This window comes from Triturus cristatus, chromosome 3_1 (genome assembly GCF_964204655.1).
Source record: "Triturus cristatus chromosome 3_1, aTriCri1.1, whole genome shotgun sequence".
In the NCBI taxonomy this organism is placed as follows: Eukaryota; Metazoa; Chordata; class Amphibia; order Caudata; family Salamandridae; genus Triturus; species Triturus cristatus.
This window is the reverse complement of record NC_140583.1, coordinates 728,712,400-728,739,955: the sequence shown is the minus strand read 5'-3', so window position 1 is coordinate 728,739,955 and position 27,556 is coordinate 728,712,400. Positions and strand designations below refer to the sequence as shown.

General features: G+C 43.1%; 1 protein-coding gene across 4 annotated transcripts in view; it reads left to right on the top strand.

The window, feature by feature from the left end:
* The window catches only part of PIDD1 (p53-induced death domain protein 1), a 332,716-nt gene that overhangs the window by 133,294 nt on the left and 171,866 nt on the right, over positions 1 to 27,556 (top strand). The window contains exon 2 of one of the 4 annotated variants that reach the window (XM_085644876.1): positions 3,941 to 4,001. The exons of 2 other annotated variants lie outside the window; for them this stretch is intronic. The gene's annotated coding sequence lies outside the window, so the exon portion shown is untranslated. Of the gene's footprint in view, positions 1 to 3,940; positions 4,002 to 26,338; positions 26,386 to 27,556 lie in introns of those variants that run through there. One more of the 4 variants, XM_085644877.1, reaches the window with a different exon arrangement.

Sequence of the window (27,556 nt, the reverse complement as noted above, 5' to 3'; positions counted from 1 at the left end):
TGCGATGTAGAGACTCATTTGAAACAAATGTTTTTACCACTTGGTCACTAAGGAGGTTCAGGCTGTGTTTTCTGCCGCGTGTTAAATTATTTTTAAGTGGGCTGCAGTGACATGCCTCTCTTACATTCCCGGTCACATTCCCTCCGCCCTGGCTAAACGTCTTACGCACATTATAAAGGAAACTTTGCCCCCCTCTTCCTGTCTGTCAGTTCTCGCCTTTAAGGGAGGTGAGGAGAATATTAATGACTTGGGGAGGGTCTTTGCGGGAAAAGTCTAACTAGATCCAGCCCGACCAGAGAGTGATATCTGCAAGCACACAGCGGTCGTGATGCACGCGGGCGCTAATGCAAAGCCAGCCCTCACATGAGGTTACACAAGTGTGCATTGTGAGGGGGTGCATCAGGGCTGTGTTATTTGGCAAATGTGGAACGCACGTGCGCTGGTCCTCGCGGCACGCGCTGTGCACAGCTGTCACATTGCAGTCTTCGATAATGCAATGTATCCATCAAGCCAACTTCAGGTTTTATGAGCGCACAAGCCGCACGTTTTAAACGAAGGGCACGAGCCACAGCATCAATCAGGTAACTCGAGCTGAATCACAAAACAGTACTTCCATTTAAAATATGAAATAACAAGCACGTCGCAACACCCGTCTCACCATCCGTCCACACTTTGCTTTTTCACAATTACTATGAGTTATGTGGAAGCGTGGAACCTGCAAGGGGGATTAGTAAAGAGCCTCCGCCTTCCAGTGAGGCAACCGGGCATGTTCCAGTGCCTTGAATAACAGCCGGCAAGAAAGTGAAAGCCAGCGCGAGCAGGCACATGTAAACTAGCGCGCGCGGCCACGCTAATTGCAAACAGATGGCCCCTGCGCGCCGCTGCTCGCTCCCGCAAGGTGGATACCAGCACAAGCACGAGTGCTTGAAAAGAGCTGACCGATTCATAAAGGTAGTCTCCTAGAGCAGCGCATGCGCGCTGCACTAGGCTCGATCTAATAAAGGCCAAGCGTACTTTATAAAACAAATAAGTAGGGTGAAAACTGAATACCCAGAAATCACGAGACTGTACAGCAATGGATTTAAATTTTATTGGATACATTTGCTCTATATACTGTATATATTAGCGTTTTAGATTCAGTCAGATTATATGCAATCTGCTACTGAAGGTCTTCACATGACTATCAAGTTGCCATACAGTGACAGGATGTGTAGAGGTAAGATGCAGAGCATGATAAAGAGAGGGTAAGACCAGAGTTGTACATGCATTCTTATCAGGGTAGAACATAGGGCGCTTTAGAATCAGAGTAGTGGGCCAAAGTTTCTCAGGCCTGGCTGCTTTTGTTTACTTTTAAAATTGCCTTTTGTCTTCTGTAGAACATCTGCCTTAAAGGCTAGAGAGAAGACTTTCTGAGAATCATCTGTTTAGCTCTACCCTGGCCTTTGTTGGCTTTATCCATTGGTCTGTTAAATTTATGGTAACTTCTTTTCATAGTTGACAACATTTGAAGAAAATCTTCCGGGACACTTTGCAGCACCCGGCTGCTACAGATAGAAAGTTCTTGTTTGCATACCTGTGTGTAAAAAAGAGGAACAGTTTCTGCAACAATATTACCCGGGACAGTCTCCGACTTGCCGGGACTGTCCCTGCAAAAACGCGACAGTTGGCAACTATGTCTTTGGCATGCTGTTCAGGAGCCCAGTTAGATGGTGACCTATTTCGTGTCTCCTTTTCAGAGTTGCTGTTACAGAGTGTTAAGCTGATATTGTAACATTGTTGCTGTCTACAATTTGAGTGCTTGGTTTGGTTGTGATTTCTTCCTGTCCCCTTCATAAGCAATAATAGTGATGCAGCGGAAAGCTGGCCAAAATGTTTCTTTTACTCACATCACATATATTTCAACACAACTATTTCCTCTTTGAGCCCATAACATATCACTAAACTGCCATTGGACCTCTAATGGATATTTTATATGAGCTAACAGGGACTTGGATATTTAGAGCACATGAGGAAATTCCTTATGAGGACCTGGAATAAGAAAATACCAATTACATGCCAACAACGAGCAACCCTTGCTTTAGACACCATTAATAATAAGTCTTTCAACAAGATGGTTCACATCAAAAATGACTCGTATAAGTTAAGTTTGTTCATATAAACCGTTTATCTAAGCCTCAATTTGAATGGACAGGAACATAAATCACATTTTATTATCACATTTAATATAAATTATTTAGTACAATTAGTCACACAGTGTCGCACATATTCAACAAGATAAACATTTGTTGGTTACCTAGGAAAGGAAGTGAGAGAGAAAATGGTAAGAATCAAGTTTCAGCGTTTAGGTTATACAAACCAAATTTGCAGAGTTCAAGCACAATGAGTCACAGGAAAGAGTCCATTAACTCTACAGCCGAAGAGTTATACCTGCACACTTTACCAGCCAGCAAAGTACAGGTTTGAGTCAGTTCAGAAAGTTGAGTTCAAATGGGTTTAGCATAGAAAGGAAAATCAGAGTTCAGTCCAACAGCATACAAGGCAGGAAAATAAAAACAAGCATTGGCATAGCCAATAGGTCTCGCCTTTGGGACCTTATAAGTGTTTAGCCATGCAACAGTTGCATAACTAAATACTTATAAGGTCCCAAAAGTGAGACCTATTGGCTATGCCAAGCGGCCGTGCGGCCACGAAAGTGATCGCAATCAAACATCAAAGCGGCCGCGAAAGTGAAAGTAATCGCGGTAAAGCGCGCCCGCGCACATGCACTGTAGCTCTAGGCTGGCCTGGTAGCACTTTTTGGAGCCCTCTCAATAAGTCTCGCCGAACCAGCGCATGCGCTGGGTCAGGCGAGACCTAAAAATACAACCAGCCCCTGACTCCTCCTCCAAGGGGGCAAATTTCGCTCCCACAGATGAATGGACATGCCATTAGGCACGATATTTTTATAATAAAATTAAAAATATTCAGGATGCTTTCGGAACTGGACCTCAAGTTGGCGATGGCATCTTAGCCCCACCCTTGCCCCCCCATTCCAACTCAGATAAGATTCTCGTGGAGTTCCCCCCCATCTCCACGACTACGTCTCTTAAAATAATGCAAGCACTGAAATCGTGCTCCCCTTTGAATCCTTACCCGACCAGAGTGCTTGCCTCTATTGCGGACGTGATCATTCCAGCAGTGAACCTGGTCTTGAACTTGCCTCTTTCTGAGGGCCTGATGCCTGTATGTTGGAAACATGGTCGCATCTTCCCACTTCTCAAAAACCTTCGGCAGACCCCTCTATAGTTAGTAACTATAGGCCGATAACGTTGCTGCCATTCTTCTCCAAGGCTTTGGAGAAGTATGTGAACACTGTGTTTACTCACTTAATTGAGACTACTCATGCACTGCACCCCAGCCAATCTGGGTTCAGATCTAATTATAGCACACAGATGGAGTTACTGGAAGTCTCTGACACTATTAAAACTACTCTGGATCGCGGTGGGAAAGCAGTACTGATACTGATGGACCTTTCGGCAGCTTTCGATACTGTGCCCTATGACCGACTCTTGCACAGGCTTCAGGACTGTGGTATCGGGGGCACGGTCATCAAGTGGTTCAAGCATGCTGCGATTTTTACTCATTCTTTGCGCGTACCTGCACTGGCAGATTGCCCTGACCAGTTACAGTGATTTACATCGTCGCTCTAAGTTCACTTGTAATTGTCCGCATGTTTGATTACCTTTGTTTCCATTCTTGACTATGACTAATGAGAACCTTCCGTTCTCTTTTACCGTTTTAGAATTATTGCGATTTGTTCCCACGTTTGCAAGCCATTCATGCTGCATCCCTAGGACATGAGTAAGTAATCTCATGCCCACCACTGACACTAATGCTCTTGTTGCCGGGATTATTTGACCAGCAGATATGTGACCCCTTTCCCTCTCCCCTTTTCCTGTAGGAACTTCATCAAGCCCACATCTCTTATACACAGGCGGAGGTTTCCCGTCGTTCCAAACATAGTAGGTATTTTCCAAACCTTTTTACCTAGTAGCAAACACCATTACAGACTGATTGTCCTCACACCCACATTCTCCAATTCTTTCTCAGGTGCTCTTCCCAGTCCTGAAAATGACCCCACTACAAGGACTACAACAAGTCCTGCCAATAGGGGTCGAAACGTCGACAACACATACCACACAAACTCCGGCGACATTATTTATGAATAATTAATTGTCCAATTGAGTTATGTGTATTATCTGGAACATTTGACCTCACTGAGGCTGGAAAAGAATCACACCATGAAATGTTGATGCACTTATGTCACTATTACCTTTTCCCTGTCCCTTACCTTCACGTTACCACTGAACCCCTACCTCTCTCGTTTTTCCACTTCCACACTAAGAGCACTGTAATATACTGTATTAAAATTATATTGAGCAACAACGTTGCCTTTAAATGTTAATGCTTTGAATTCAATCGCATTTGGGATTCCTTCCCTCTTTTCTAAATTAAATAAATTATACCAGAACGAATTAAGTTTTGCGTTTTGCTACTATTAACTCTCTTTGCTTTAAATAAGTACGCTACCATCACCTTATGTTATATACTGTACTCATTGACCCAGGTCAGGTAGTATTTATGTGTTACCCCCTTTATACTCAACTCTCTTGAAGTCGCTGCACTGGCTCCCGGTGCGGAAAAGAGTGACTTTTAAGGCCCAGGAACAAGTCTTCAAAGCCTTTCATAATGTTGGAGCCCCCTACATTAGGAAGAGGATCCAGCCATATACTCCTATCAGAACCCTGCGGTCCTCAACTCAGAAGCTGTCGGTCGTGCCAAAGTTTGCATGCTCTCGGTTGGGGGAACGCTCGTTCCAGGTGACAGCCACCAAGCTGTGGAATAGCCTGCCGCTTCTCCTGAGACAGGAACATGTTCTACTTAGTTTCAGAAGAAAGTTAAAAACCTGGTTGTTTCAATAAGAAGGGAGTCGCCCGTAGTTCCTCCAGACCGTTCTGTCAATAGGGTTAAGTTTGCGCCGGGACACTCTCAGGAGTAGCGGTGTGCTTTACAAATACCCCTATAACAATAATTATACTTCCAAAAGTTCTCAGTTTACGCCCACAAAATAGGTTTTAAATCACTCTATATGGTTTCCATTGGTTGTCCACAGTGGGCTGCTCGTGGTGTGATCAACACCTTACTAAGAAATCCGGAAGCATTAAGTAATCCATCTTGCAAAATCATCAAATTAAATAGCTTTATATTTCCATTTTTTCCTCAGAAGTAAGAAAATTCACTTTGTTCACTGTCTGTCCGTTCCCAGACGCTCTCTCTGGGTTTGCAATTGTATCAATACATTTCTGTCAAAAGTGTTGCTGAATCAAAAGGGAGTCCTTTGTTTGCGAGCATAAGAAAGAAACTTTATGAAAAGTTCTCACTGAGTCTAAAATGACTATGTCAGCTCGATTCTGCTTTTCGAGCGAGGAAAATAAGTATTTGAGGCCTACATGAAAACTTGCTGAATCATTATCACGTTATGATTAATATAAAACATACATTAATATGAGTAATTCAGTTTTCTTAGTTAATTCACTCATTATTCTTCCTTTAAAGTTACATGTCAATATTAGGTACTACTACTACAATTTTTTTTTTGCATGTTATTCATTTTCAGACAAATTAATATGTGTGTCACTTTCTGTTATACACGTTTGCATCACATAATGCCAAAGTAAAAACTGCGAAACTTCATGTTATCAAGTATTCATATATCAGACATTTTAACCGTTCTCGGTGTTCATTAGGTAAGCATTAATTTCATTTGTCGCATTTAGAAGTCATCAACAGCACATTTTCTGAGTTAACTATGTTTAGATTCTTAAGCACATGATTACATTACATAAGCAAATAACTTTTTCTCTCTTTATTTACGATTTTCAAATTTCAAACCATCTCTGCATGATTTTACGATGCAGTAGAAAATCTCATGTTTTTCGTTTTCAACCATTTTCACATTATCAAAAATTATTGTTGTAAATCTCATTTGATGGTGAGAATTGATTGAGGCAACCGTCATCAAGCATTTACGCTCCATCAGTTCCTCCGTTGATGGCGGATCAAGCCACCACACAATCATATCTTATCTTTTACCTTATTCTGATGTCACCTTAGAATGCAGTTGTCTTCAGTTGTTTCAATCTCATTTGCTCCAAATTGTTCTTCTCATCATAAAAACCACTCTTTCTATCTTCCAGTTCAATTTCTGCTCTATTCCTTTTTTGTCCTTTAGTTTCTTTAGAACTCCTCTTGTTTTTACAATATCGATACTTTAGTATTATTATTAGTAAGCCAATAGTAATTGTTATTAATGGAGTTAGTATTTTCCCTACTAAACATTTTCCCAGTGCTGCAAACCAATTTCCCACAAAAGAACCCCTTTCCCAATTTTCTCCCAGGCAAAATCTGCTTTTAGTTCTGTTAGTTCTTTTCCTAAATTAGTAATATTGCTTATATATCTCTTCAAATCTTTACTTTTTTCCGGGATGTAAGTTCAACATTGTTGGACTTTCAGCATGCGACAGACTCCGCCTTCTTTTGCTAAGAGTACATCTAAAGCAAGTCGATTTTGCAAAACCATAGACTTAAAAGCAACCATTTCCGTATAATTTACAAAAAATCCACCAGCAGTATCTTTTGACAATTGATCTAATACTGTTGAAAGTTTTCGAATTTTGTGTGTATTCAATAGTACCCCAACTTAGGCTCCAAAATTTCCCCAATAATTTCAGCAGCACTTTATCCTCTTCTAAAGCGTGCTAGTTTTCTTTAATTGATTTCATTGTTTTTATCAACATGATACATTTTTAGAAAAACTATTTCCATGTAGTAACACCCGTACCAATGCTTGGGCAATTTGTAATAACATTTTACCAACATACAAAATACACTTCAGGACATGCTGGATCGAATCCTACCAAATATAGTCCCCATCTTCCCATAAGTAGGAAGGTTGTTCACATTCAATGAAACCAATTAATTTATTAATATGCTCTCTTTTGCGTATTGGTATCCAAAACGTTCTATGTTGCCAATCTAGAGTCATTGCAGCATATGAATCTCCTTTTTATAATCACCCTCCCTATGAGCCAATGCTGGTGTTTCCATTTGTTTTTCAGATTTATTTTTTCCCCCTCCCTACAATCTTTTACTGAAGTTACAAATTCTTCTTCTACACCCTGCAAGCACAGGTTAAATTATGACAGTGTGCATATACAGTACTATAGGTGATGTAGGATGAAAGAATTCTCCCATTATCTCAGCATCTTGTGCATCCGGTATTATATTAACATTTTTCTTTAACGGGACTGCTGAGAAAATCAATTAGTTATTGGAATAATAATATTGAAATTGTCCTTTACCATAAAATAAACCTGTTAGTACACTACAAGATATACCATATGTTAAAGGAAGGTGATGGTATGTCACCCCTTCGGACACAGAAGTAGGTAGTTGCATGCACACATAACAAACTCTCGCATCCATAGAATTGACATATATTTTTCATAAAGCATTTTAGTGAACACATTTATGGAAAAATCGTTAATTGAGCAATCATGGATGTAAATCATCAATTGTTGTAGGAGAGTGGCATCGACTGCATAGTTGCCCCCAACTTTTTACTGATGTTTTGACTGTTTTATGACACTAGCCAGCCTGTGGCCCTGCTATCCAGGACCCCAGCCTATCTGCTTCTTCTCTAAACTGATGTGAGTACCCTAGGTACCTTCCAATTGGATACTGAGGATACCCTGACAGCCCCTTGTAGATGGTACCCTAGGTACCCAGGGCATGGGTCCCTCAGAGGCCTACCAGGGGCTGCAGCACTTATTGTGCCACCCCTGGGACAGCCATACCAAATGACACCACCAGACCACTACTATAGTCTGGGTAAGGTGGTGCTTGCACTCCTTACAGGGATATAGGTATCCTGCATCCCACTTAATACAACACATATATCCTCATAGGACACCCCTAAAGCAGGCCTTGCTAATCCTACAAGGCAGGGTGCTGAGATATGTGTGAGGGGGGACCCCTACCTGAGTAGGGCCCCTCTGCAACCTTCGTAAAACCATTGCTGGGTTGTTTGTAGTGTAGCCATACCATATACTCTTAACCGCATTATAAGTAAATCGCGATAGCGTGATAACTTGAGAATGGCTACACAGAACCATATCGCGTTTGGTGTCAAACATGTAGGAATCATACCCCCAATCCAGCCATGGGACTGAGGGCATGATTCCCCCCTGCTAGAGGGGCGATATGGGAAAAGTGGCAGAATTTAGACACCAATTTATAAGTGCACACGTAGTACAAAATGGATGCTACCCACCACCCACACGACTCTGGCTGCCTGTTGCTGGGCAGAACTCCAGCCACGGCAGCTGGACAATAGGGATCTTGTTGCAGGGAGGTGCTCCCACCTCCCCAGACAGACTATGTGGATTGGAACTGGGTGGGTGCACCATAGGATGTCTTTCAGACTTGCACGTAGGCTTCTCCAGTGCCTACTTCTGCATACACCGCCTTAAACCGGTTCAGGGGCATCCTGTCCCCTGCCCAGGTGGAAAACCACACAAAGGGGAGAGGGTGTAGCCACCCTTTCCCGCCTGAACTCTCATTGGTGGTCTCTGATCTGGACACTCCCCTAATCTTTGGATAAAGGTGAATACAGGGTCCCCAGAGCCTCAGATTATTCTTGAACTTCACAGACTTGAACTTCGACTTGCAGCCGCACAGCGAAATGAAGAAATCTCCCTTGGGGTAAAGGAGTTACCCCCCTGCTTGGCAGGCACCTGAAACACTGCAAGTGACCCGGTTGGAACCTCGCTGCTCCTACGGACATCGACGACTCTTTCCTACCTTGAGGTGGGTTTCCAACCATCCCAGAGGTCAGTGAGTGTGCACAGCAAAGCTCACCACCGTGGAGCCCGTGGGTGCCGAGATCCCCTAAACCCCAGGACACCGGCCACCTCTTGCACAGCACCCGACCCCAACGAGTGTTGAAGTTGTGCTTTGGCCCATTATTGAGCCAACCTCTCAGCATCATCTGTGCCGGAGATAAACACCCTAACCCGCTCCGGCGACCCGTGGGCATATCTTTACGCACGCCAAATTGCTGCCTCCCGCGGTCCCTTGTCTCTCGACTGGTGGGCCCTAGCGGAGGTCAATCTTCGATTCCAAGAGTTCCCCTGGTTGCTCCAGGCCTGCTCTTCAGTCTCCTCGATGGAGACCTCACTCAGACCTCGTGGGTCTGCACCAGTAGAAGTTTTGTGTTTCTTGCGTGGGTTGCTGTTGCCAAGGCTTAGTGGATCCAATCCGGACACTAACACCGCAGCGACCCTCATCCTTCTTGGGACAGTCGCCCTCCAGAAGCTGGCCTTCCTTGACGACTCCTGGACCCCGTGGCTGACGATCCAAGCTACACCTCTTCTACCTGGAAGCACCCGACATTGAAGGGCTCCTTCTCTTGAGCCCCCTGGTCACTGTGCCGTGACCCAGACTCTGTCCCCTCTGCTTTCAGGTCCTTCTCTTCAAGATCTACATTTTCATTCTTCACGACATCGATGACGCTTCTTGCTAGCAGCAGTTCTTCACGTTTTGCCATTGAAAATTAGCCCACGACCCGACTTCGAAAACGACCTATGCACCCGGCTTCCCTGGGGCAGGTAACAGTGGTACCTCGGTACTTTCGTGGGTGTGGGCCCTTCAAAAGCTTAACTCTAAAGTATTGAACTTGAACTCCTGCTAGAAGTGTTTTTAATCTTGTAAAATTCAACAGCGACATTCTCCATAGGCTTTAATAGAGATCCCGACAGTAGCTTTAGCCACTGCACGCGTCTCCCGTGGGTCGCCTTCCTCACTACCTTGGGTGGTTTCACAAGGGGCCAGCGACCCTAAATGCCCTAGGCATTGTCTGTAGAATTGTCGTGGTTCTTATACCACTTTTTTGATATATGGTTTGGTCCCCCCCTGCGCCCTATGATTCCAGTGCTATTTATTGTAACTATCAATGCTTGTTTGAATTGTATCTTCACCTCTAGCCTCATAAGGAGACTAGTGGGGTTATTCCTAGAATAAATACATATATTTTATATATATACCTGTGTGGACTACTCTTTCATTTGGTTATTCAAGAGGTTATCTATGGTAAAACAATAAGCTTAACACTCCTTCAAGACTTAGCCTGAAGGCTGCTCTCCACAGCTACCACTAGGATAGCTTTCTTTAAAGGTTGTCTTTAACCTATCCCCATAAGAGTCGAATTGGACTGGTACAAGGTGTCCCCTATAACTAGAGGACAGCATATGCCAGGCCAACTTCTCACATTGGTGTGCAGCGGTGGGATTCAAGCTTGCCATTGTTTTACCAGATAACAAATTGAATTTCTAAAGTGAAAGCCACTTGGTACTAAAGGTACATATAAATTTAAGCTTAGAATACAATAAGTTCTACTGAACTTAGGAGTTGTGTGTAGAGGGCTTAGCACACCTTGACTACAACTCATGAAAGGGTTCAGTAGGCCACACCTAGTGTAGGTAGATACACCAGTGCCACTACACTAGAAATATCTTCAGGATCAGGAGCCCATAAGGCCCTGAAAGGACCCTCAAGGGTCCCAGTCAACAAGTATGACAACCTCTCTTTTGCAGAGCTTAGGGAGATGTGCACTACTAGGCAACTGAAGACAAACAAAGGTGCCAACACTCAACATCTCAGGGAAATCCTGCTCATTGCAGACTTCAAGCAGACTTTAGTGTCTGAGGGGGTAGACAGGTTGGGTGGGCATCCTGCTGAAGAGGACACCCTAGTGGTGGACTCTGATGAGGACCAGGAAGAGGAAGTTGAACTTGACCTGGATGAATCAGACCACTCACAACATGGAGGTGATAGCCTCAGAGGCACTCCCTCCATCCCTAATGGGAGAGTGGTGGATCCAAACAGAAGGAACAGATCCCCCTCAGAGGGGGTCTAACCATTCTGAGAGATCCAAAAGAACCTCTGCCTCTTCTCAGAGAAGAGAATCCTCCAAGGAGAGGAAATGCAGACTGATCCAGTTTGAGCAAGCCAAGCTTCAGCTCAGGAGAGAACAGTTAGCATTAGACAGGGAGTCCCTGGAGCTTCAGAAAGCTTCAAGAAAATGGGGTCTAGAGAACTCTGGTGGCAGTAATAATACCCATAGAGTTAGAGAGAAAGCTCCTGACAATAGGAACCTGCATAAGATTGTGCCCCCCTATCAGTCAGGGGATGACATCCATAAATGGATCACTGCACTTGAGAGGGCCTGTAAAGTTCAGAGGGTCCCAGTAGAGCAGTGGGCAGCAATCTCATGGCTCTCCTTTGCAGACAAAGGAAGAGACAAGCTCCTCTCTGTCAGAGAAGAGGATGCAGATGATTATTATATCTTGAGAGTTGCTTTAATAGATGGGTTTGGCCTAACCACTGATCAATACAGGTTAAATTTCAGAGATACCCAAAAAGCACAGAATCAAGATTGGGTAGACTTTGTAGATTGTGCTACTAAGGCTCTGGAAGGTTGGTTAACTGGCAGCAAAGTAAATGATTACCAAGGATTGTACAATCTCGTTATGAGGGAGCATATCCTTAACAATTGTCAGAATCAGCTCTTGCATCAACACCTGGTGGACTCAGATCTGACCTCTCCCCAAGAATTGGGAAAGAAGGCAGACAAATGGGTCAGAACCAGGATCAAGCAAAAGGTCCAGCCCTTGGGGGGTGCAACTAAAAAGGAAGATGCCAAAAACTCAGAGAAGGGTGGGGAAAAGGGAAAAGACCAGCAGTCTTCAACCGGCTCCCAAAAATCAGCATCTGATAATTCCCAATCCAACAAAGCAAAGTAGCCAAGGAAGCCATGGTGTAAAATCTGTAAACAGAAAACCCATTGGACTTCAGACTGCAACAAGGCCAAAGACTCCACAAGTACCACAACGCCCGCCCCTAAGGCATCTGACCCCCCCTAGTCCAGCTATAGGTGGTGGTACACAGAACAAGGGGATAGTAGGGTTGACCCTGGGATCTGGAGAGGAATCTGGCCTAGTCAGAATGCCTACTCAGGCTGTATTAGTTTGTGATGGGGACCTGTCCCTATTTGTGAGTCCCAGTGGTCTGGGCAAATACAAGCAATAGCCTAGAATAAATGGAAGGGAGTCTCTAGCTTACAGGGACACAGGGGCAAGTGTCACCATGGTGACTAAGGACCTTGTGGACCCTAGCCAGATCATACTTGGAGAAACTTACCAGGTGACCAATGCAAGCAATGTCAGTACTAACCATGCTCTGGCAGTTGTTAACTTCTCTTGGGGAGGGGTAACTGGCCTAAAGAAGGTTGTGGTGAGTGCAGACCTACCAGTAGAATGCTTGCTAGGGAATGATTTGGAGACCTCAGCATGGGCTGAGGTGGAGCTAACTACCCATACAGCGATGCTGGGTATCCTAGCAGAAGTGTTTGCCCTGACAAGGTCAAAAGCAAAGCTGACACAAACTGAACAGGCCTTGGATCCTGGAAAAATGGACCAAGGACCTTCCAAGAGGAGGAGTAGCAGGGGTAAGGCAGTGCCTTCCCCCCAGGATCAGTCTGAAGAGACTCTTTTAGCAGAAGAGGATCTGACACCTGAAGAAGGAACTGTCCCAGATGAGCTTGAACCTGATCAGGTTGAGTTCTTGGGGACAGGGGGACCTTCTAGGGCAGACTTGCGCCTGGAGCAGCAGAGCTGCCCCACTCTTGAACCCTTCAGACAGCAAGCTGCTGCTGAGGCTGCCGGGAATGCTAGTGGAACCCATAAGATATATTGGGATGATGGACTCCTGTACTCTGAGGGTCGAGACCCCAAGCCTAGTGCAGCCATGAGGTTGGTCATACCTCAGAAGTTCAGGGGTTTCCTACTCACACTGGCCTATGATATTCCCTTGGCAGGACACCTAGGCCAAAATAAGACTTAGGGCAGAATTGTCCCTCACTTTCATTGGCCTCAAATGAGTGAGGACTGTAAGAGTTTCTGTAGCTCTTGCATTACCTGCCAGGCCAGTGGCAAGGCAGGTAAATCCACAAAGGCCCCCCTGATACCACTACCTGCGGTGGGGGTTCCCTTTGAACGGGTAGGGATTGACATAGTTGGTCCCCTTGACCCACCAACAGCATCTGGGCACAGGTTTATTCTGGTGGTAGTGGATCATGCCACCAGATACCCAGAAGCTATTCTCCTTAGGACCATCACAGCACCTGTGGTGGCAAGGGCCCTCCTGGGAATCTTTTCCAGGGTGGGTTTCCCTAAGGAGGTCTTATCTGACCGAGGTACAAACTTTATGAGTAGTTACCTCAAAGCAATGTGAAAGAAGTGTGGTGTCAACTACAGGTTCACCATCCCTTATCATCCTCAATGCAGTGGGCTTGTTGAGAGATTCAACAAGACCCTCAAGGGTATGATCAAAGGGCTCCCAGAAAAGCTTAGGCGAAAATGGGATGTTCTTCTGCCCTGTCTTCTCTTTGCATACAGGGAGGTGCCACAGAAGGGGGTTGGTTATAGCCCTTTTGAACTTTTGTTTGGTCACCCTGTTAGAGGGCCACTCTGTCTAGTGAAGGAGGGATGGGAGTTACCTCTCATACCCCCTAAACAGGATATTGTGGACTATGTACTTGGTCTCCGCTCCCGGATGGCTGTGTACATGAAGAAGGCGACAAAAAACCTTGAGGCAAGCCAGGAACTGCAAAAAGCCTGGCATGACCAAAAGGCTGTACTGGTGGTGTACCAGCCAGGACAGAAGATATGGGTGTTGGAGCCAGTGGCCCCAGCAGCCCTCCAAGACGAATGGAGTGGACCCCATACCATTTTGGAAAAGTAGGGAGAGGTCACCTACTTGGACCTTGGCACTCCCAGAAGTCCCCTCAGGGTACTTCATGTAAACAGACTGAAACCATAGGTGGACAGGGCTGACATGGGCTTGCTCATGGCAACAGATGAGGGACAGGAAGAGGAGAGTGACCCTCTCCCAGACCTGCTCTCTCACAACCCTGATGATGGGTCAGTAGATAGTGTAGCCTTGGCAGGCAGCCTCACTGCCCAGCAACAGTCTGACTGCAGGCAAGTTCTACAGTCATTCAGGCATATGTTTTCACTGACTCCAAGTCAGACCACCTGGTGCACTCATGAAGTGGACACTGGGGACAGTCTGCCTGTGAAGAATAAGATCTACAGGCAACCTGACCATGTCAGGGACTGCATAAGGACAGAAGTCCAAAAGATGTTGGAATTGGGAGTCATTGAGCCCTCAGATAGCCCTTGGGCTAGCCCAGTAGTCCTTGTACCAAAACCTCACACCCAAGACGGTAAGAGAGAGATGAGGTTCTCTGTAGACTACAGAGGACTCAATGCAGTCACTAGGACTGATGCACATCCCATTCCCAGAGCAGATGAGCTCATAGATAAGTTGGCCTCAGCCAAATATCTGAGCACATGTGATCTGACAGCTGGCTACTGGCAGATAAGGTTAGCTGAATCTGCAAAAGCCAAAACTGCATTTTCTACCCCTGGTGGGCATTATCAATTTATTGTGATTCCCTTTGGTTTGAAGAATGCACCTGCCACTTTTCAAAGGTTGGTGAACCAAGTCCTCTCAGGCCTGGATAGCTTTAGTGCAGCATATCTAGATGATATTGCTGTCTTTAGCTCCACCTGGGAAGATTACCTGATCCACCTGAGGAAAGTTTTGGAAGCCCTGCAAAAAGCAGGACTCACTATCAAGGCTACTAAGTGCCCGGGTTCTCACCCACTCATCAGCTGCTTCTCCCAGCTCTCTGGGGTCTGTCAACTTAGAGTCCACTAGATACTGGCGCAACTTCTCTTCTGCACAATGAGTCCAAATATGTTCTTTCAAAAACAAATTATACAGTCCCTCATATGAGTCAACTGTGTTACCAACTATCCAGCCTTCCAGTGTCTTCACTGAAATGTCCACAAAGTCTACCCAAGACTTTGAACTCAATTTCTGGGTGCCTCTAAACTTCACCCTGTACTGCTCTGGAGTCAGACCAAATCTCTTGACTAAGCATGCCTTCATCTGCTGGTATGATTCTGCATCCTCTCCCTTCAGGGTCAGGAGCCTATCCCTCCCAGCTACTGGAATCAACTCCCACAGGAGTGCACCCCAATACCTAGAGTGGACCCTACTCATTTTAAGGGCCCTCCCAAAAGCTGCTAGCCACTTGTCAATGTCACCCCCCTCAGTGTACTTGGGCACTATACCCTTGGGAAGTTTAGGATCAAATGCACCACCCGTGGACATTTCAAAATCTTCATCATTTTCACTGCCACCATTTCTTTTCAACGCCTCCTCCCTCTCCCATCTCTTCTCAGCCAATTTCAGTTTCCTCTGCTCCAAAGCTATCAAAGGCTAATTGAGCCTTAAACTATCTCTTTGCAAGGGACAGTGGTGCTCCCTGAGTAAGGGACTCTTCCCCCTCCCCCCACCTGGAATCATACGGCTAACACTAGAAAAAATAGAAGAGGCATCATCCTCACCTCCCTCTGGGGTGAGGTTGGGGGGCTCACTCTCCATCCCCCCTTGCGTCTCCTCAGCTACCCCAGCCCAGGCCGTTAGGGACTTAAGCAACGCTGTCTTCTTAATCTTGTTGGAAGCAGGCAGCCCCCTAAGCCTACACTGTACCCTAAGATCACCCACTGCGAACTGGGACAGTTTAGCCAGGTCCAGCTCCATGGTTCCCTAGTTTTGGGTCACAATAACTAGGCACAACAGACTTAGAACAATTTGGAAAAATCAAAACAATGGATTAAAAACAGTTTAGTCCAAACTCCAAAAATCAAGCTCAAACGTTTTGTTCTAAGGCAATTTACAGGATTTTTACAATCTTAATTCACTTTACTGAAAGGTGTACGCTTTAAATGCAAGTCCTCATCCACACCGCTGAGCACCAAATGTTGGAAAGTGGGTTATTGGTAGGGGCAAATGTAGGTCTGCCACTGGCAATAAGGCCACTAATATATGGTCGGACCCAGCATAGGTCTTAGAAAATTATTACTATGCTCAACCCTTGGTAACGTGGCTGGGAGCAGACAGGCTTAACTTCCAAGACAGGTATGTAAAGCATTTAAAAACATCATTTCAGTAAATAGCTAAGACACAACACACAATAAAAATCCAACACCAATTAAAAAAAAAATAGGTAATATTTTTATGTTTTAAATGACACCAAAACAAAAATAATTCACTGTAGGGAACCAGAGATATGAATCTTTAAAGATTAGTCACTTTCTAGTGCTTAGAAACCAACAGTGCCCCTTTTAGTCATTTTGTTTTCTCTGACAAGGACACCTTTAAAATTGTTCTGGAGAATTTCACCAGCAGGCGGGTCCAGTTAGAACACCTTCCTGAAGTTCTGCTTGCCGGTCCCAAAGTATCCAACACACAATCCAAGGTTCTGGAATCTCCAAGAGGGTCCTTGAAAGTGTGAAACTTCAATTCCGCCATCCACTTGAACAAAACCCTTACAAATCCATTGGTACTCCAGGCTTACAACTCCATTGGTACTCCAGGCTGGGGATTCTTTGTGGGGATGACCAGGTGAGCTCTGTTAACCTGTAACTTGCAGGGAGTCCACTATTTAGTCCTTTTGCAGCAAGGTAGTTCACAGGGCTGTAGTTTCAGTTGGTGCAGTCTTCAGAGGTCAGGCCTTAGAAATCTTTGCACAGCAAAACTTCTCAGCAGGGCACTTCTTGCTTCAGTAAGTTTCAAGCAGCAGATCTGGAGGGCTCTGCCCCTCTCAGATAATATTCAAAATTCTCTGGGTCAAGCCACAGGTCAATTCTGACCAATGAGAGCAGGGTAACTCCTCATAGTTATGACCACATCCTGTAGAGTGTGGCATTATTTTGTCCCAGAGTGCATCAAATCTTCCAAATCCATAATGGCTGATTTTCCAGCAAGGAGGAAAGAGCTGGCTAAACACACCCCCTGGGATGGCTTATTTCCATGGCCTCTCCCCCTACCATCTGCACATACCTTCCTTAACTGACTCTGGGTCAAGAGTGTAAGAATGAAACTGAAACCCAGGCCTCCCCTCTGCCTTTGAAGAGCATGGTTTACGACTCCACCCCCTGGCCTGGCATTCCTATAGACCAGCACACTGCTCTTCCTGCAGAGTGGTCAACCCTAGGGGTTCCTTATCACCTCTTCAAAGCAGCCTGGCTAATCCACTTAACTCTGACATATCAGGTCAGACCACCGGAAGGCTGAATTTGAACTTACAAACAAGAACGTCTTATAACTTCTTGTATGTACACTTTAGGAGAAAATCAACAATATAATATTGTTGGATTTACTACTACCATTCTGGGAAGTCTTTGAATGGTCCGGCTAGTCCTCTCCTATCAATATTTATTCATCAATAACTTCCTACCATGTTAACCTATGGGTTTGCAATGGGGCAATGACTTGGGTCCGTTTTCTAACACCAGGGCTTATAAAAACATATTTTATAAGTATTTCCCTAATTTCTACAGGACCCCCACCCCCTGTGCAACTAGGGGAGACTTCAGGGGTTCTGAATCCACAGACATATTGCAGATCCTCCTTACCCAGTGCTCCTAGTATCAAAGTCGAATTTGAGCAGCACTTTAACACAATGTGGGGAGTGAAATGTGAAAATTCACTTTACCCAGGCATATAAAAACTCATTTTATAAGGGTGTACCTTCTAGATAACTGACCCCCCACCCCTGGTATACCTAGGGGAGACCCTAGGGGTCCCTAATATGCCAACAGATTGTAGGTTTTCCATTTTAAGTGCCCCTACCATCAAAGTCAAGTTTGGGCACAATGTACTGTTTAAAAGCAATCCTGGCACCCGGTGCTGCTTCTAAACTGACCTCGGGCTTCAGCACTGCAAACATGCTGGTGCAGAAAAAGCTGCTGGCCTCTAAACTGCCATACCCCAGGGTACTGGGGACTTCTAGGTAGTTTCACTCCCCTGCCCTATTATATGCTAGGGGCCTATGGGGTAGGTCATGCCAATTACAGGGGTACCCCACCATACCATAGTGTACCCTAGTGTATGTTGGGTGTTTTAACTGTATTCTAATGTGTTCTTTTCAGCTCAGCACTGGCCCTGGGCCTAGTTAGGCAGAGCACAGGGTCAGTCAAAATCAGTTACCACCAGCATCAGTCAGCAAAAAGTTGGGGGGTGCCCAGGGCACAGGATGACTTTGCAACATTGTCCATTCAAATTTTGCATAGTAGCTTGAGGCATATTCTGATTCTGACCCTTTACATTTAACGTTGACTGATTTAATATATCACTGGTCACCTGTGATTGTATCAATCCATCTTCACCTGTCACAATTGCCTGTCCATTCACCTGATAAGCCAAATCGGACTTACACTCGCGCTTCCAATGCCCGAACTTGCCGCTACTGTGACAAGGGAAAGTCTTTTCAATGGCTCTATATTTGATCCATGTCTCCTTCCTTGAGGCATCAAATTTGGCAAGGGTTTTACCATCACACTTTTCATTCCAGTGGTAGTCTGACCATTTCCCTGTATCTTGCCTGTAAAATCTGAATCAAAACCCACATATCCTTTCTTGGCTGCCTCTATCTGTGCCAACATCAACTTCTCTCTCAACTTCTTATGTCGCATCTCGATGTCATCTCCACAATACTTTACATAACGCAGTATTTCATCCATTGACTTGCTCTGCCAACAAATCAAATGCTGTTGAATCATAGCACTAATCTCAGGCTTCAAACCATAGACAAATCGATATACAAAATGTCCCTTGTCTTTCTCTGACACATTTTCAATTCCACTATACTGTTTAAATGCTTGCAAAAACCTTTCATAATAGGCATGTGCTGTTTCTTTTAGTTCTTGAGTAGTCCTATTTATTTTTACCCAATCTGTTTCGTTCAGCAAAAACTTTCCTTTCAAATACGTAATGACCTGATTTATATTTTTTTCTCACCTCTGCTGATGGCGCACCTGTTTTTAGGATCTCTAGCATATTCTGTTTCTGGCCAACCAACCCCAATCTTACATTCCACCCACAAATCTGTAGGAACCATGATATTGAACAAGGCATCCACATCCTTTAATAGGACCTTTGAAACCTTCACAAATCTTTCCGCTTGCTTATACCACTCGACTGGTTTCTCTCTCAATCTCTGGAAATCATTTGTAAAGGACAATGTGTCCTGTCTAATCCAGGACACATGTAAATACCCTCCTCCTGAGACTTTTGTCCTAGGAAAAGTCACTGCATCGGCCTCATTCTTTTCCATCATTGGGTAGAGAGGCAATACTACTGTAGTATATTCTATATTTTTAGCCCATCTGCCTTCCCATCTTTCTATTTCTCCCCATCGCTTCAGAGTTGCTATTAACTCTTTAATTTGCAGTCTTTTTCCAGAGGGATTCAGACCCTCCAAATCTTTGTCACTAAAATCCAATCTATAGGCTTTCTGTAAGGCTTTGGACTTTTATACATCCACCACATATTTCTGTGCTACCTCAGCAAACCTCTCATGGGTATTTCGTGTTTTCCTAGTTATATCTTTACACATGAATAATAATTCTTCATCACAATATTTTGATAGTCTCTCCTGACTAATTGTTCCCAATATAATTTCTTTTAATTCCACTTTTAATTTGCTCACATCTATATTCGTGCTTCGATTTGCATTACTCAGTGCATTCCAGTAGGGGCTATGTCTCTAATCTAATCATCAAGTTCTTTTGGGGATGGCGCTATTGAAGTATTCGTCTCCGATCTCTGTGAGTCTCTGCTAATTTCTCCTGACTTCAATGGTATCTGTGAATCTGTTTTCTGACTACCCATTTGCAAAACTCTCCCAGTAATCATTTACTGTCTTCTACTTGGCGTTTCAAGAGCCTTCTTTGAAATACTTATTAATGACTCTATTCCCCCTTCCTAGGTGGAATTCATTCTATTACACCTCTCTGCACTATTCTCATGAGTTTCCATTCTTTCTGGTGTACACATAGTTCCCTGATCTCTCACAACCTCTCTCGCTCCAGGTGAAGGATGTATTTCTCCTACAATTTCACCTGGGACTGCTAGTGCATGGATCTGTGAGACTCCTCGCCCTGTCGTATAAAGAGGAACTACCGGACCAATAGTTACAGGAACCAATAATGCATCAGGATTACTTGTCATGACTACTTTGGAAAATCCTGCTCTCTCAGGGGTCTGAATTACATCTACAAATATTATTTTGTGTGCTGGATTTAAATCTGCAGTTGGGGCTGCTGGCCTTAAGCCTACAAACGGATTTGTCTCTACATTATTCTGTTCTTCATAATAGGGGGCAGGGCCTAGTCAATAAAAGGTCACTCAATAATTCATCATCTATATCTTCTTCTAGATTCTCATTTGCTACAGGGAGTACTTGAACCTTTTGCTCCTCTACATGTTTCTTTTTTCCCTACATTTTTCTCCTTTCTTCTGTTCTGCTACCATCACTGGATACATTCGGGCTCCATAACTTTTTCTGGGAATCCCATTTTGCCTGTGCATATCGATTTAATGTATTTCTAAATTTTCCTGACATTTCTCTTTTTCTATCCGATGTGCTTCGTGCTCCCACTCTTTAAGGGCTTCATATTGTAGGGGCCTAAGGCTAGGTTTCAAATCATTCATCTGTCTTCTCAAATTTTCTAAAATTCTTACATTAAATGTCCCATACTATGAAAACACTAAGGGACCATCTTTCTCAGTGTATTTTAGCCAGTTTTCTAACAAAGTACAAGTGTGATATCCTCTTTCTAATGACATCTGCAAGGCAGGTGTACCTTGTGGAGCCACAGAAACTCCTTCCCTTGTTGGTATAGGCTCATCCTTACGTATCAAATCTTTTAACAAAGTAAAACCTTCATGATTTCTTTTCTCTATTTCAATCAGTTTAAACCGCTAAATTATCTTCTGTATTATTGTTTCTACCTCCAATTACTGTTTGTTCTCATCCACCAATACCAGCGCTGCTTCACATCAACTACCAATACCAGCGCAGCACTTTATGACGTCAGTCTAAGTCCTCACTGCAACTGACCCTCCCTTCACAATTTGTTCATCGTCTTTTCTTTCGTTCTTTTAAAACAAGCTTCACAAAAACAATATAAAATAAAACAACTTTGTCTGCTCAACTAAAAGAATTATAGATACCCACTCATTCAGAAAATGTCATTCGCTCCCAGTGAAAACCTCAACCAGCGCAATTTCACTCTCATTTAGAAGAAAATTCTTCAGATCTCTCCTGTTGCGCTTTCTGAAGAAATCTCAACAATTCCAACTTGTCATGCATAAAGTTCCCTTTCTCAGTACCGGCAACAACCTCTCATGCACAGGACTCTCAAAACAGCAGACAAACACACTTAGTGTATGCCACACTAAGACTGCTCGTAGGTTTATCCCGGGATCTTAGGCCTTGACGGACCTAATTCAATACAACATAGACTTACTATTTTCACAATACAACAGTTTTCTGTGATCACAAGTCCATTTTAATCTTTAGTCAGTCAAAACTTCATCTCCTGTTAAAACCCTACTATTCTCTACACTACTATAAAACCAACTCTTTAATCACGACTCTTCATATCCTAGTTTGATTAGTCAAACTAACCATCGACAAGCTACCAGAAAACTGATGCAGTGGAAAGCAGGGCAAACATTTTCTTTTACTCACATCACAGTAACAATAACATGGCAGCAATCAGTATCAGGTCGGACGGCTATTCTGATAGTAATTCCCCACTGGCCGTTTTTGACACCTTCTCCCCAGTTAGAAGAGTGCAAATAGAAGATCTTGTACAGTCCACCAAATCCGGCTCAGCAGATGATCCGTACCCTCCCTCAATGCTTAAGCCAATCTCAAATACTATAGCCTCTAAACATACCGTCATTTTTAATTCCATGTGTATCTCCAGTATCTTCCCCGTTTCCTTGAAAAGCGCGTCTATTATCCTGCTTCTAAATAAAAAAAAAAACGAATCTTGACCCCGAAGACTCAGCTAATTTTCGGCCCATCTCCAGACTTCCCTTCCCTTCCAAAATAATCGAAAAGAATATGAACACCCAGCTTAATCAGTTCATCAAAGAGAACAACTGTCTCGATCCCACTCAATTTTGATTCCGATCAGAACACCGCACCAAGACAGCTCTCATTAAGGGCACTGATGAACTAAAGTTTATCCTGGACGAGGGCGGATCGGCAGCTCTGATCCTGTTAGATCTGTTTGCGGCCTTCGACACGGTGGACCATTCCATCTTGATCCACCATCTGGAAAACTACTTGCATCCTTCCTATCTGACAGGGAAATACGGACACTTTCTCGTCTAAACCCTTTTTGTTGCCGTGTGGAGTTCCACAGGGTTCATCACTCAATCCTACTCTTTTTAATATTTATGTAGCTGGATTGGCTCCTCTTATTCAATACTTTGGCTTCTCGCTCACCTCCTATGCGGACGACACGCAAATCGTGCTTTCCGCCTCTAACAAATCCAACAATATTAGCCATTGAATCCAGAATTGTATGGGTCAGATCAATTCTTAGATGAGCAAGCATTGTCTTAAACTTAATTCTGAGAAGACCGGAGTGATCCTACTCGGAAACAATCCTAAATTCTGGTCCGCACCCTGTTGGCCAGCAGAAATGGGACCACTCTCCGCCCCCACAAATAAAGCCACGAGTCTTGGCGTCATCTTGAATGGCAAACTAAATCTTGGTAAACTAATCAATGCAGTTATTTCATCTTCTTACCACACCCTTAGAATCCTTAGAAAAATGTTAAATTTTCTCCCCATCAGTGCAAGGAAGACAGTTGTTTCCACCTTAATGCTATCAAAATTAGACTACTGTAATGGCGTATTCAACTGTCTGCAGGTTCAATATGTCAACAAATTTCAAATTCTGCAGAATTCAGCCGCAAGATTACCACTAGGACTGCCCAGGCATCACTCCGTCTCTCTTGCCATAAAAGATCTTCACTGGCTAAATGTTAAAAATAGGATCAAATTCTAATCTTTGTGTCTTGCCTATAAGGCCCTTCCTGACTCTGGACCACTTTTTTTAAGGCAAGCTTTTTCTTGGTACACCCCCACTAGAAATCTAAGATCATTGGGATCCTTCAAAATAAACACCATTAGATATAAAAAAAAATCTAAATTGGGAGGCAGCAGTTTCCTGGCAGGAGCAACCAAACAATGGAATCTACTCCCTTTACACATCAGATCAGCCCCCTCCCATCCACAATTCAGGAAATCCCTAAAAACCTGGCTTTTCAATCAGTAGCTTCTCTTTCTACATTTGCTCTGCAATCTGACTATCGACAAGACACCTCCGGGTATACGATGTGCTTTACAAGTTTTTTAACATAACATATATTTCAACACAACTATTTCCTCTCTGGGCCCATAACATATCACTAAACTGCCATTGGTCCTCCAATGGATCTTTTATGTGAGCTAACAGGGACTTGGTTATTTAGAGAATGTGAGGCAATTCCTAATGAGGACCTGGAATACGAAAATTCCAATTACATGCCAACAACAAACAACCCTTTCTTTAACACCATTAATATTAAGACTTAAGACAAGATGGTTCACAGTAAAAATGACTCGTATATGTTAAGTTTGCTCATATAAACAATTTATCTAAGCCTCAATTTGAATGGTTATGAACATTAATCACAATTTATAATCAGATTTAATAGAAATCATTTAGTACAATTAGTCACACAATGTCATACAGATTCAAAAAGATAAACATTTGCTGGCTACCTAGGAAAGAAAGTGAGAGAGAACATGGGAAAAATCAAGTTTCAGCAATTAGGTTATGCAAACTAAATTTTCAGAGTTGAAGCGCAATGAGTCACAGGAAGGAGTCCATAAACTCTTCAGCCGAAGTGTTATACCTGCACACTTTACCAGCCGGAAAAGTACAAGTTTGAGTCAGTACGGAAACTACAGTTCAAATGGGTTTGCCATAGAAAGGAAAATCAGACTTCAGTCCGACAGATTGCCAGGCAGGAAAAATGACAACCAGCCCCTGACTCCTCCTCTTCTAAGTGGGCAATTATACTTCCAAAAGTTCTCAGTTTACGCCCACAAAATATCTTTTGAATCGCTCCGTATGGTTTCCATTGGTTGTCCACAGTGGGCTGCATATGGTGTGATCAACACCTTACTAAGGTATCCTGAAGCATTAAGTAATCCTTTTTGCAAAATCATCAACTTCAATAGTTTTATATTTCCATTCTTTCCTTGAAAGTAAGAAAATTCACTTTGCTCCATGTCTGTCCGTTCCCAGATGCTCTCTCTGGGTTTGCAATTGTATCGATACATTTCTGTCAAAAGTGTTGCTGAATCAAAAGAGTCCTTTGTTTGCAAGCATCAGAAAGAAGCTTCTTGAAAAGTTCTCACTGAGTCTAAAATGACTACGTCAGCTCAATTCTGCTTTTGCTGAATCATTATCACGTTATGATTAATATAAAATATACATTAATATGAATAATTCAGTTTTCTTAGCTTATGCACTCATTATTCTTCCTTTAAAGTTACATGTCAATAGTAGGTGCTACAAAAAAATATTTTGCATGTTATTCATTTTCAGACAAAGTGATATGTGTGTCACTTTTTGTTATACACATTTGTATAACATAATGCTAAATTAAAAACTGCGAAACTTCATGTAATCAAGTATTCATATATCAGCCATTTTTACCGTTCTCGGGTGTTCATTAGGTAAGCATTAATTTCATTAGTCACATTTAGAAGTCATTATCAACACATTTTCTAAGTTAACTATTTTTAGATTCTCCAGCTCATGATTACATACGCAGATAACTTTTTCTCTCTTTATTTACGTTTTTCACATTTCCACGTTTCAAAACATCTCTTCATGCTTTTACAATGCAGTAGAAAATCTCATGTTTTTCGATTTCAACTATTTTCCACATTTTTATCAAAATATTTCATAACTCTCATTTGATGGTGAGAATTGATAGAGGCATACTATTCTAAAGTCTGCTTGTTGAGCAGCGTTAAAGTGCTGGAAGGAGGTAAGAAGATATCTCAATACACAGCTTAAAAGCAAGATCACTTTGAAAGCAGATGTTTGATATCACCGTTCTGAGTTCTGGAGAAGCTCAGCAATTCATACGCCCAACCGTTCTTCAGACATTACTTAAAATTCTATCATTCAATACACTCATTTCTACGAGAGTCAGCACCTTATACAATTATTTAAACCTAGGAAATTGGATATATCAAGCAGGTTTGCACATCAAATAAGGATGTAATGTATGCCAATTGGAGTGTGGGCCCACAGTATATGTGCCAGGTTCCACTTGGTGTAAAATTATGCACACAAACATCCGTGTGGTGTTTAATTAGTGCTCAGGTTGGATACAGTTTGTAGAGGTGAAAGCAACTTAATTGTGTCTTCAGTCCCGGTATTAACACATTTTGATATGTTATTAATGTCTTTATCACACATGTGAACCATTTGTCTGGCTTCATAGTGCTCGTGTTATGTCTGCAATTAATCCGGATACTCTAGTTTCATCCTCTGTAGTAAGACTGAAAGAGGAGGTTTGGTCTAAAACTGTATCCCTTTAATATTTGATATGTCTGCCCAAAAGAAACTAACTGGTACAGTGCGAATTACGAAGTAAAACAATGTCTAATATTATGATGTGTAGCTCTTTGTGTGAAACAGCTTTGTAAACTGTAGACTGCACAAGGCATGTATCTTAATAACTGGGAGCCCAGAAATGTCAATGATCTACGATAAAAATCCAGAGTTTTAGATAAAAGAAGGAGCCATTTTATGAGAAGTAATGTCCAGGTATATGAGATTATGCAGTCATATTTATAATCAGATGTCAGACTTTTATCTATTCCACAGTGAGAGCCAGTGGGTGAGGCATCTTAACTGCGATTTCTAAATTTCGTGAAATGGCTCTGTTTTGCCTTTCTTTATTTGAACCTCGTTGGTTGTAAAGTTCCTGAGCTCAGCCTCGAACAAATTAGTGTTGTTTTTCTGTGATATCTTCCTTTCTTATGTTTATACTCATTCCTTTGAAGTGGGATTCCCAAAGAGGATGAAAATAAGAACGCACTGGTCCTTTGTGTTGCTGTTTGATGCAGTGCCAATGTCTAGAACAGAAGTTCCTAACTCCAGTATTATTTACACAGGGTGTCTAGCACTGGTGATTGTATTTTCGATGGCGAGCATTTTGTAGATTAGCTGTTGAACACGTCACTTCCCACACCTATAAGTGAGGCAGCAGAAGACTGAGGTGGGTGAGTCAGTTCATTGCGGATTTCATTTTACCTCCCTGCTCTTAATGCAACCCAAAGTCTTTGTGGAAGTCTATAATGGGGTGTCAGCAACTAAGGAATATATAAAAATGAAGAACTATGTTGTGACAATACAATTGCAAAATATATAGCTATGTGTATTGCGCTAACAGGCATGGCATTGGCACGTTGGTTGCCGGTGTGTTGTCGTATCACATGGTTTTGCCGTTTTCATGCTTATTTATGCGCTGCCCCCATTCTCTGGTTGTAGTGGTTTCATGAGGATTTGGTGGCCTGTGTCTGGCCATGTTGAGTGGTGCCTCCAAAGGTATGTGGGGAAAGAGCAGAACACCCTACCGGGTTAGTGAGTAGTGAAAAAGGTGATTGTGCTTCACCTATTGGGTATGAACTATGAACCCTATCAAAGAAAAGCACAAACTGGCTCACGTAACAAAATAAACTCCAGAATGTAATATATCCATGCTAAAAAAAGTTAACCCTGAGGCATTTCAACACCATGCTTAAAATTAAACAAGGATCTGTAGTAGCGCCTAGACCGTCCGTAACGCCGGCTTTGAGGCGTGCTGACAGGAAGCGGAAAGGCAGGTGGAAGAGTGGAGCCCAGCGTGGGATGAGCTGGATTCATCGACTGGTGCCTTGTATGATCTATAGCTCACCATACCATTCAAATGTAGTTAGTATTTGCTGCTTTCTTGTTTATGTCATACAGACAGAGGTCGAAGTGCATTAACAAAAAAGTATGGAAACTGTCATGATGCATGCAATAGGGCGAGATCAGTGAGCATGGGGGCGATGTCAAAGGTGTGGCTTAAAAAACCAAAATATTCTGCATGTTGTTTTGGTCTTTCACCATCAGGTAGCTACAGATAAAATAGCGTACAGCTTAACTGAAAAATAAATTGAAAACGTGTTTACTATAGTACATTATGAAACCTCTATTAGTTAATGCACTGCAGAGGCCTGTGTGTAACCAGAGACCCACAGAATTAAATCTTAGTTTAGTGCCAAGAGGTCACAGCCTGTGACAGAAAACACTGTGAATATGTAAGTCATTATTTTAAACTTGCATTTCATACAGTATAAGATAGACTGCTAAAAAAAATGCGCAAAAAGGTTTGAGATAAATTGGTGCTTACAAAATATAGATTT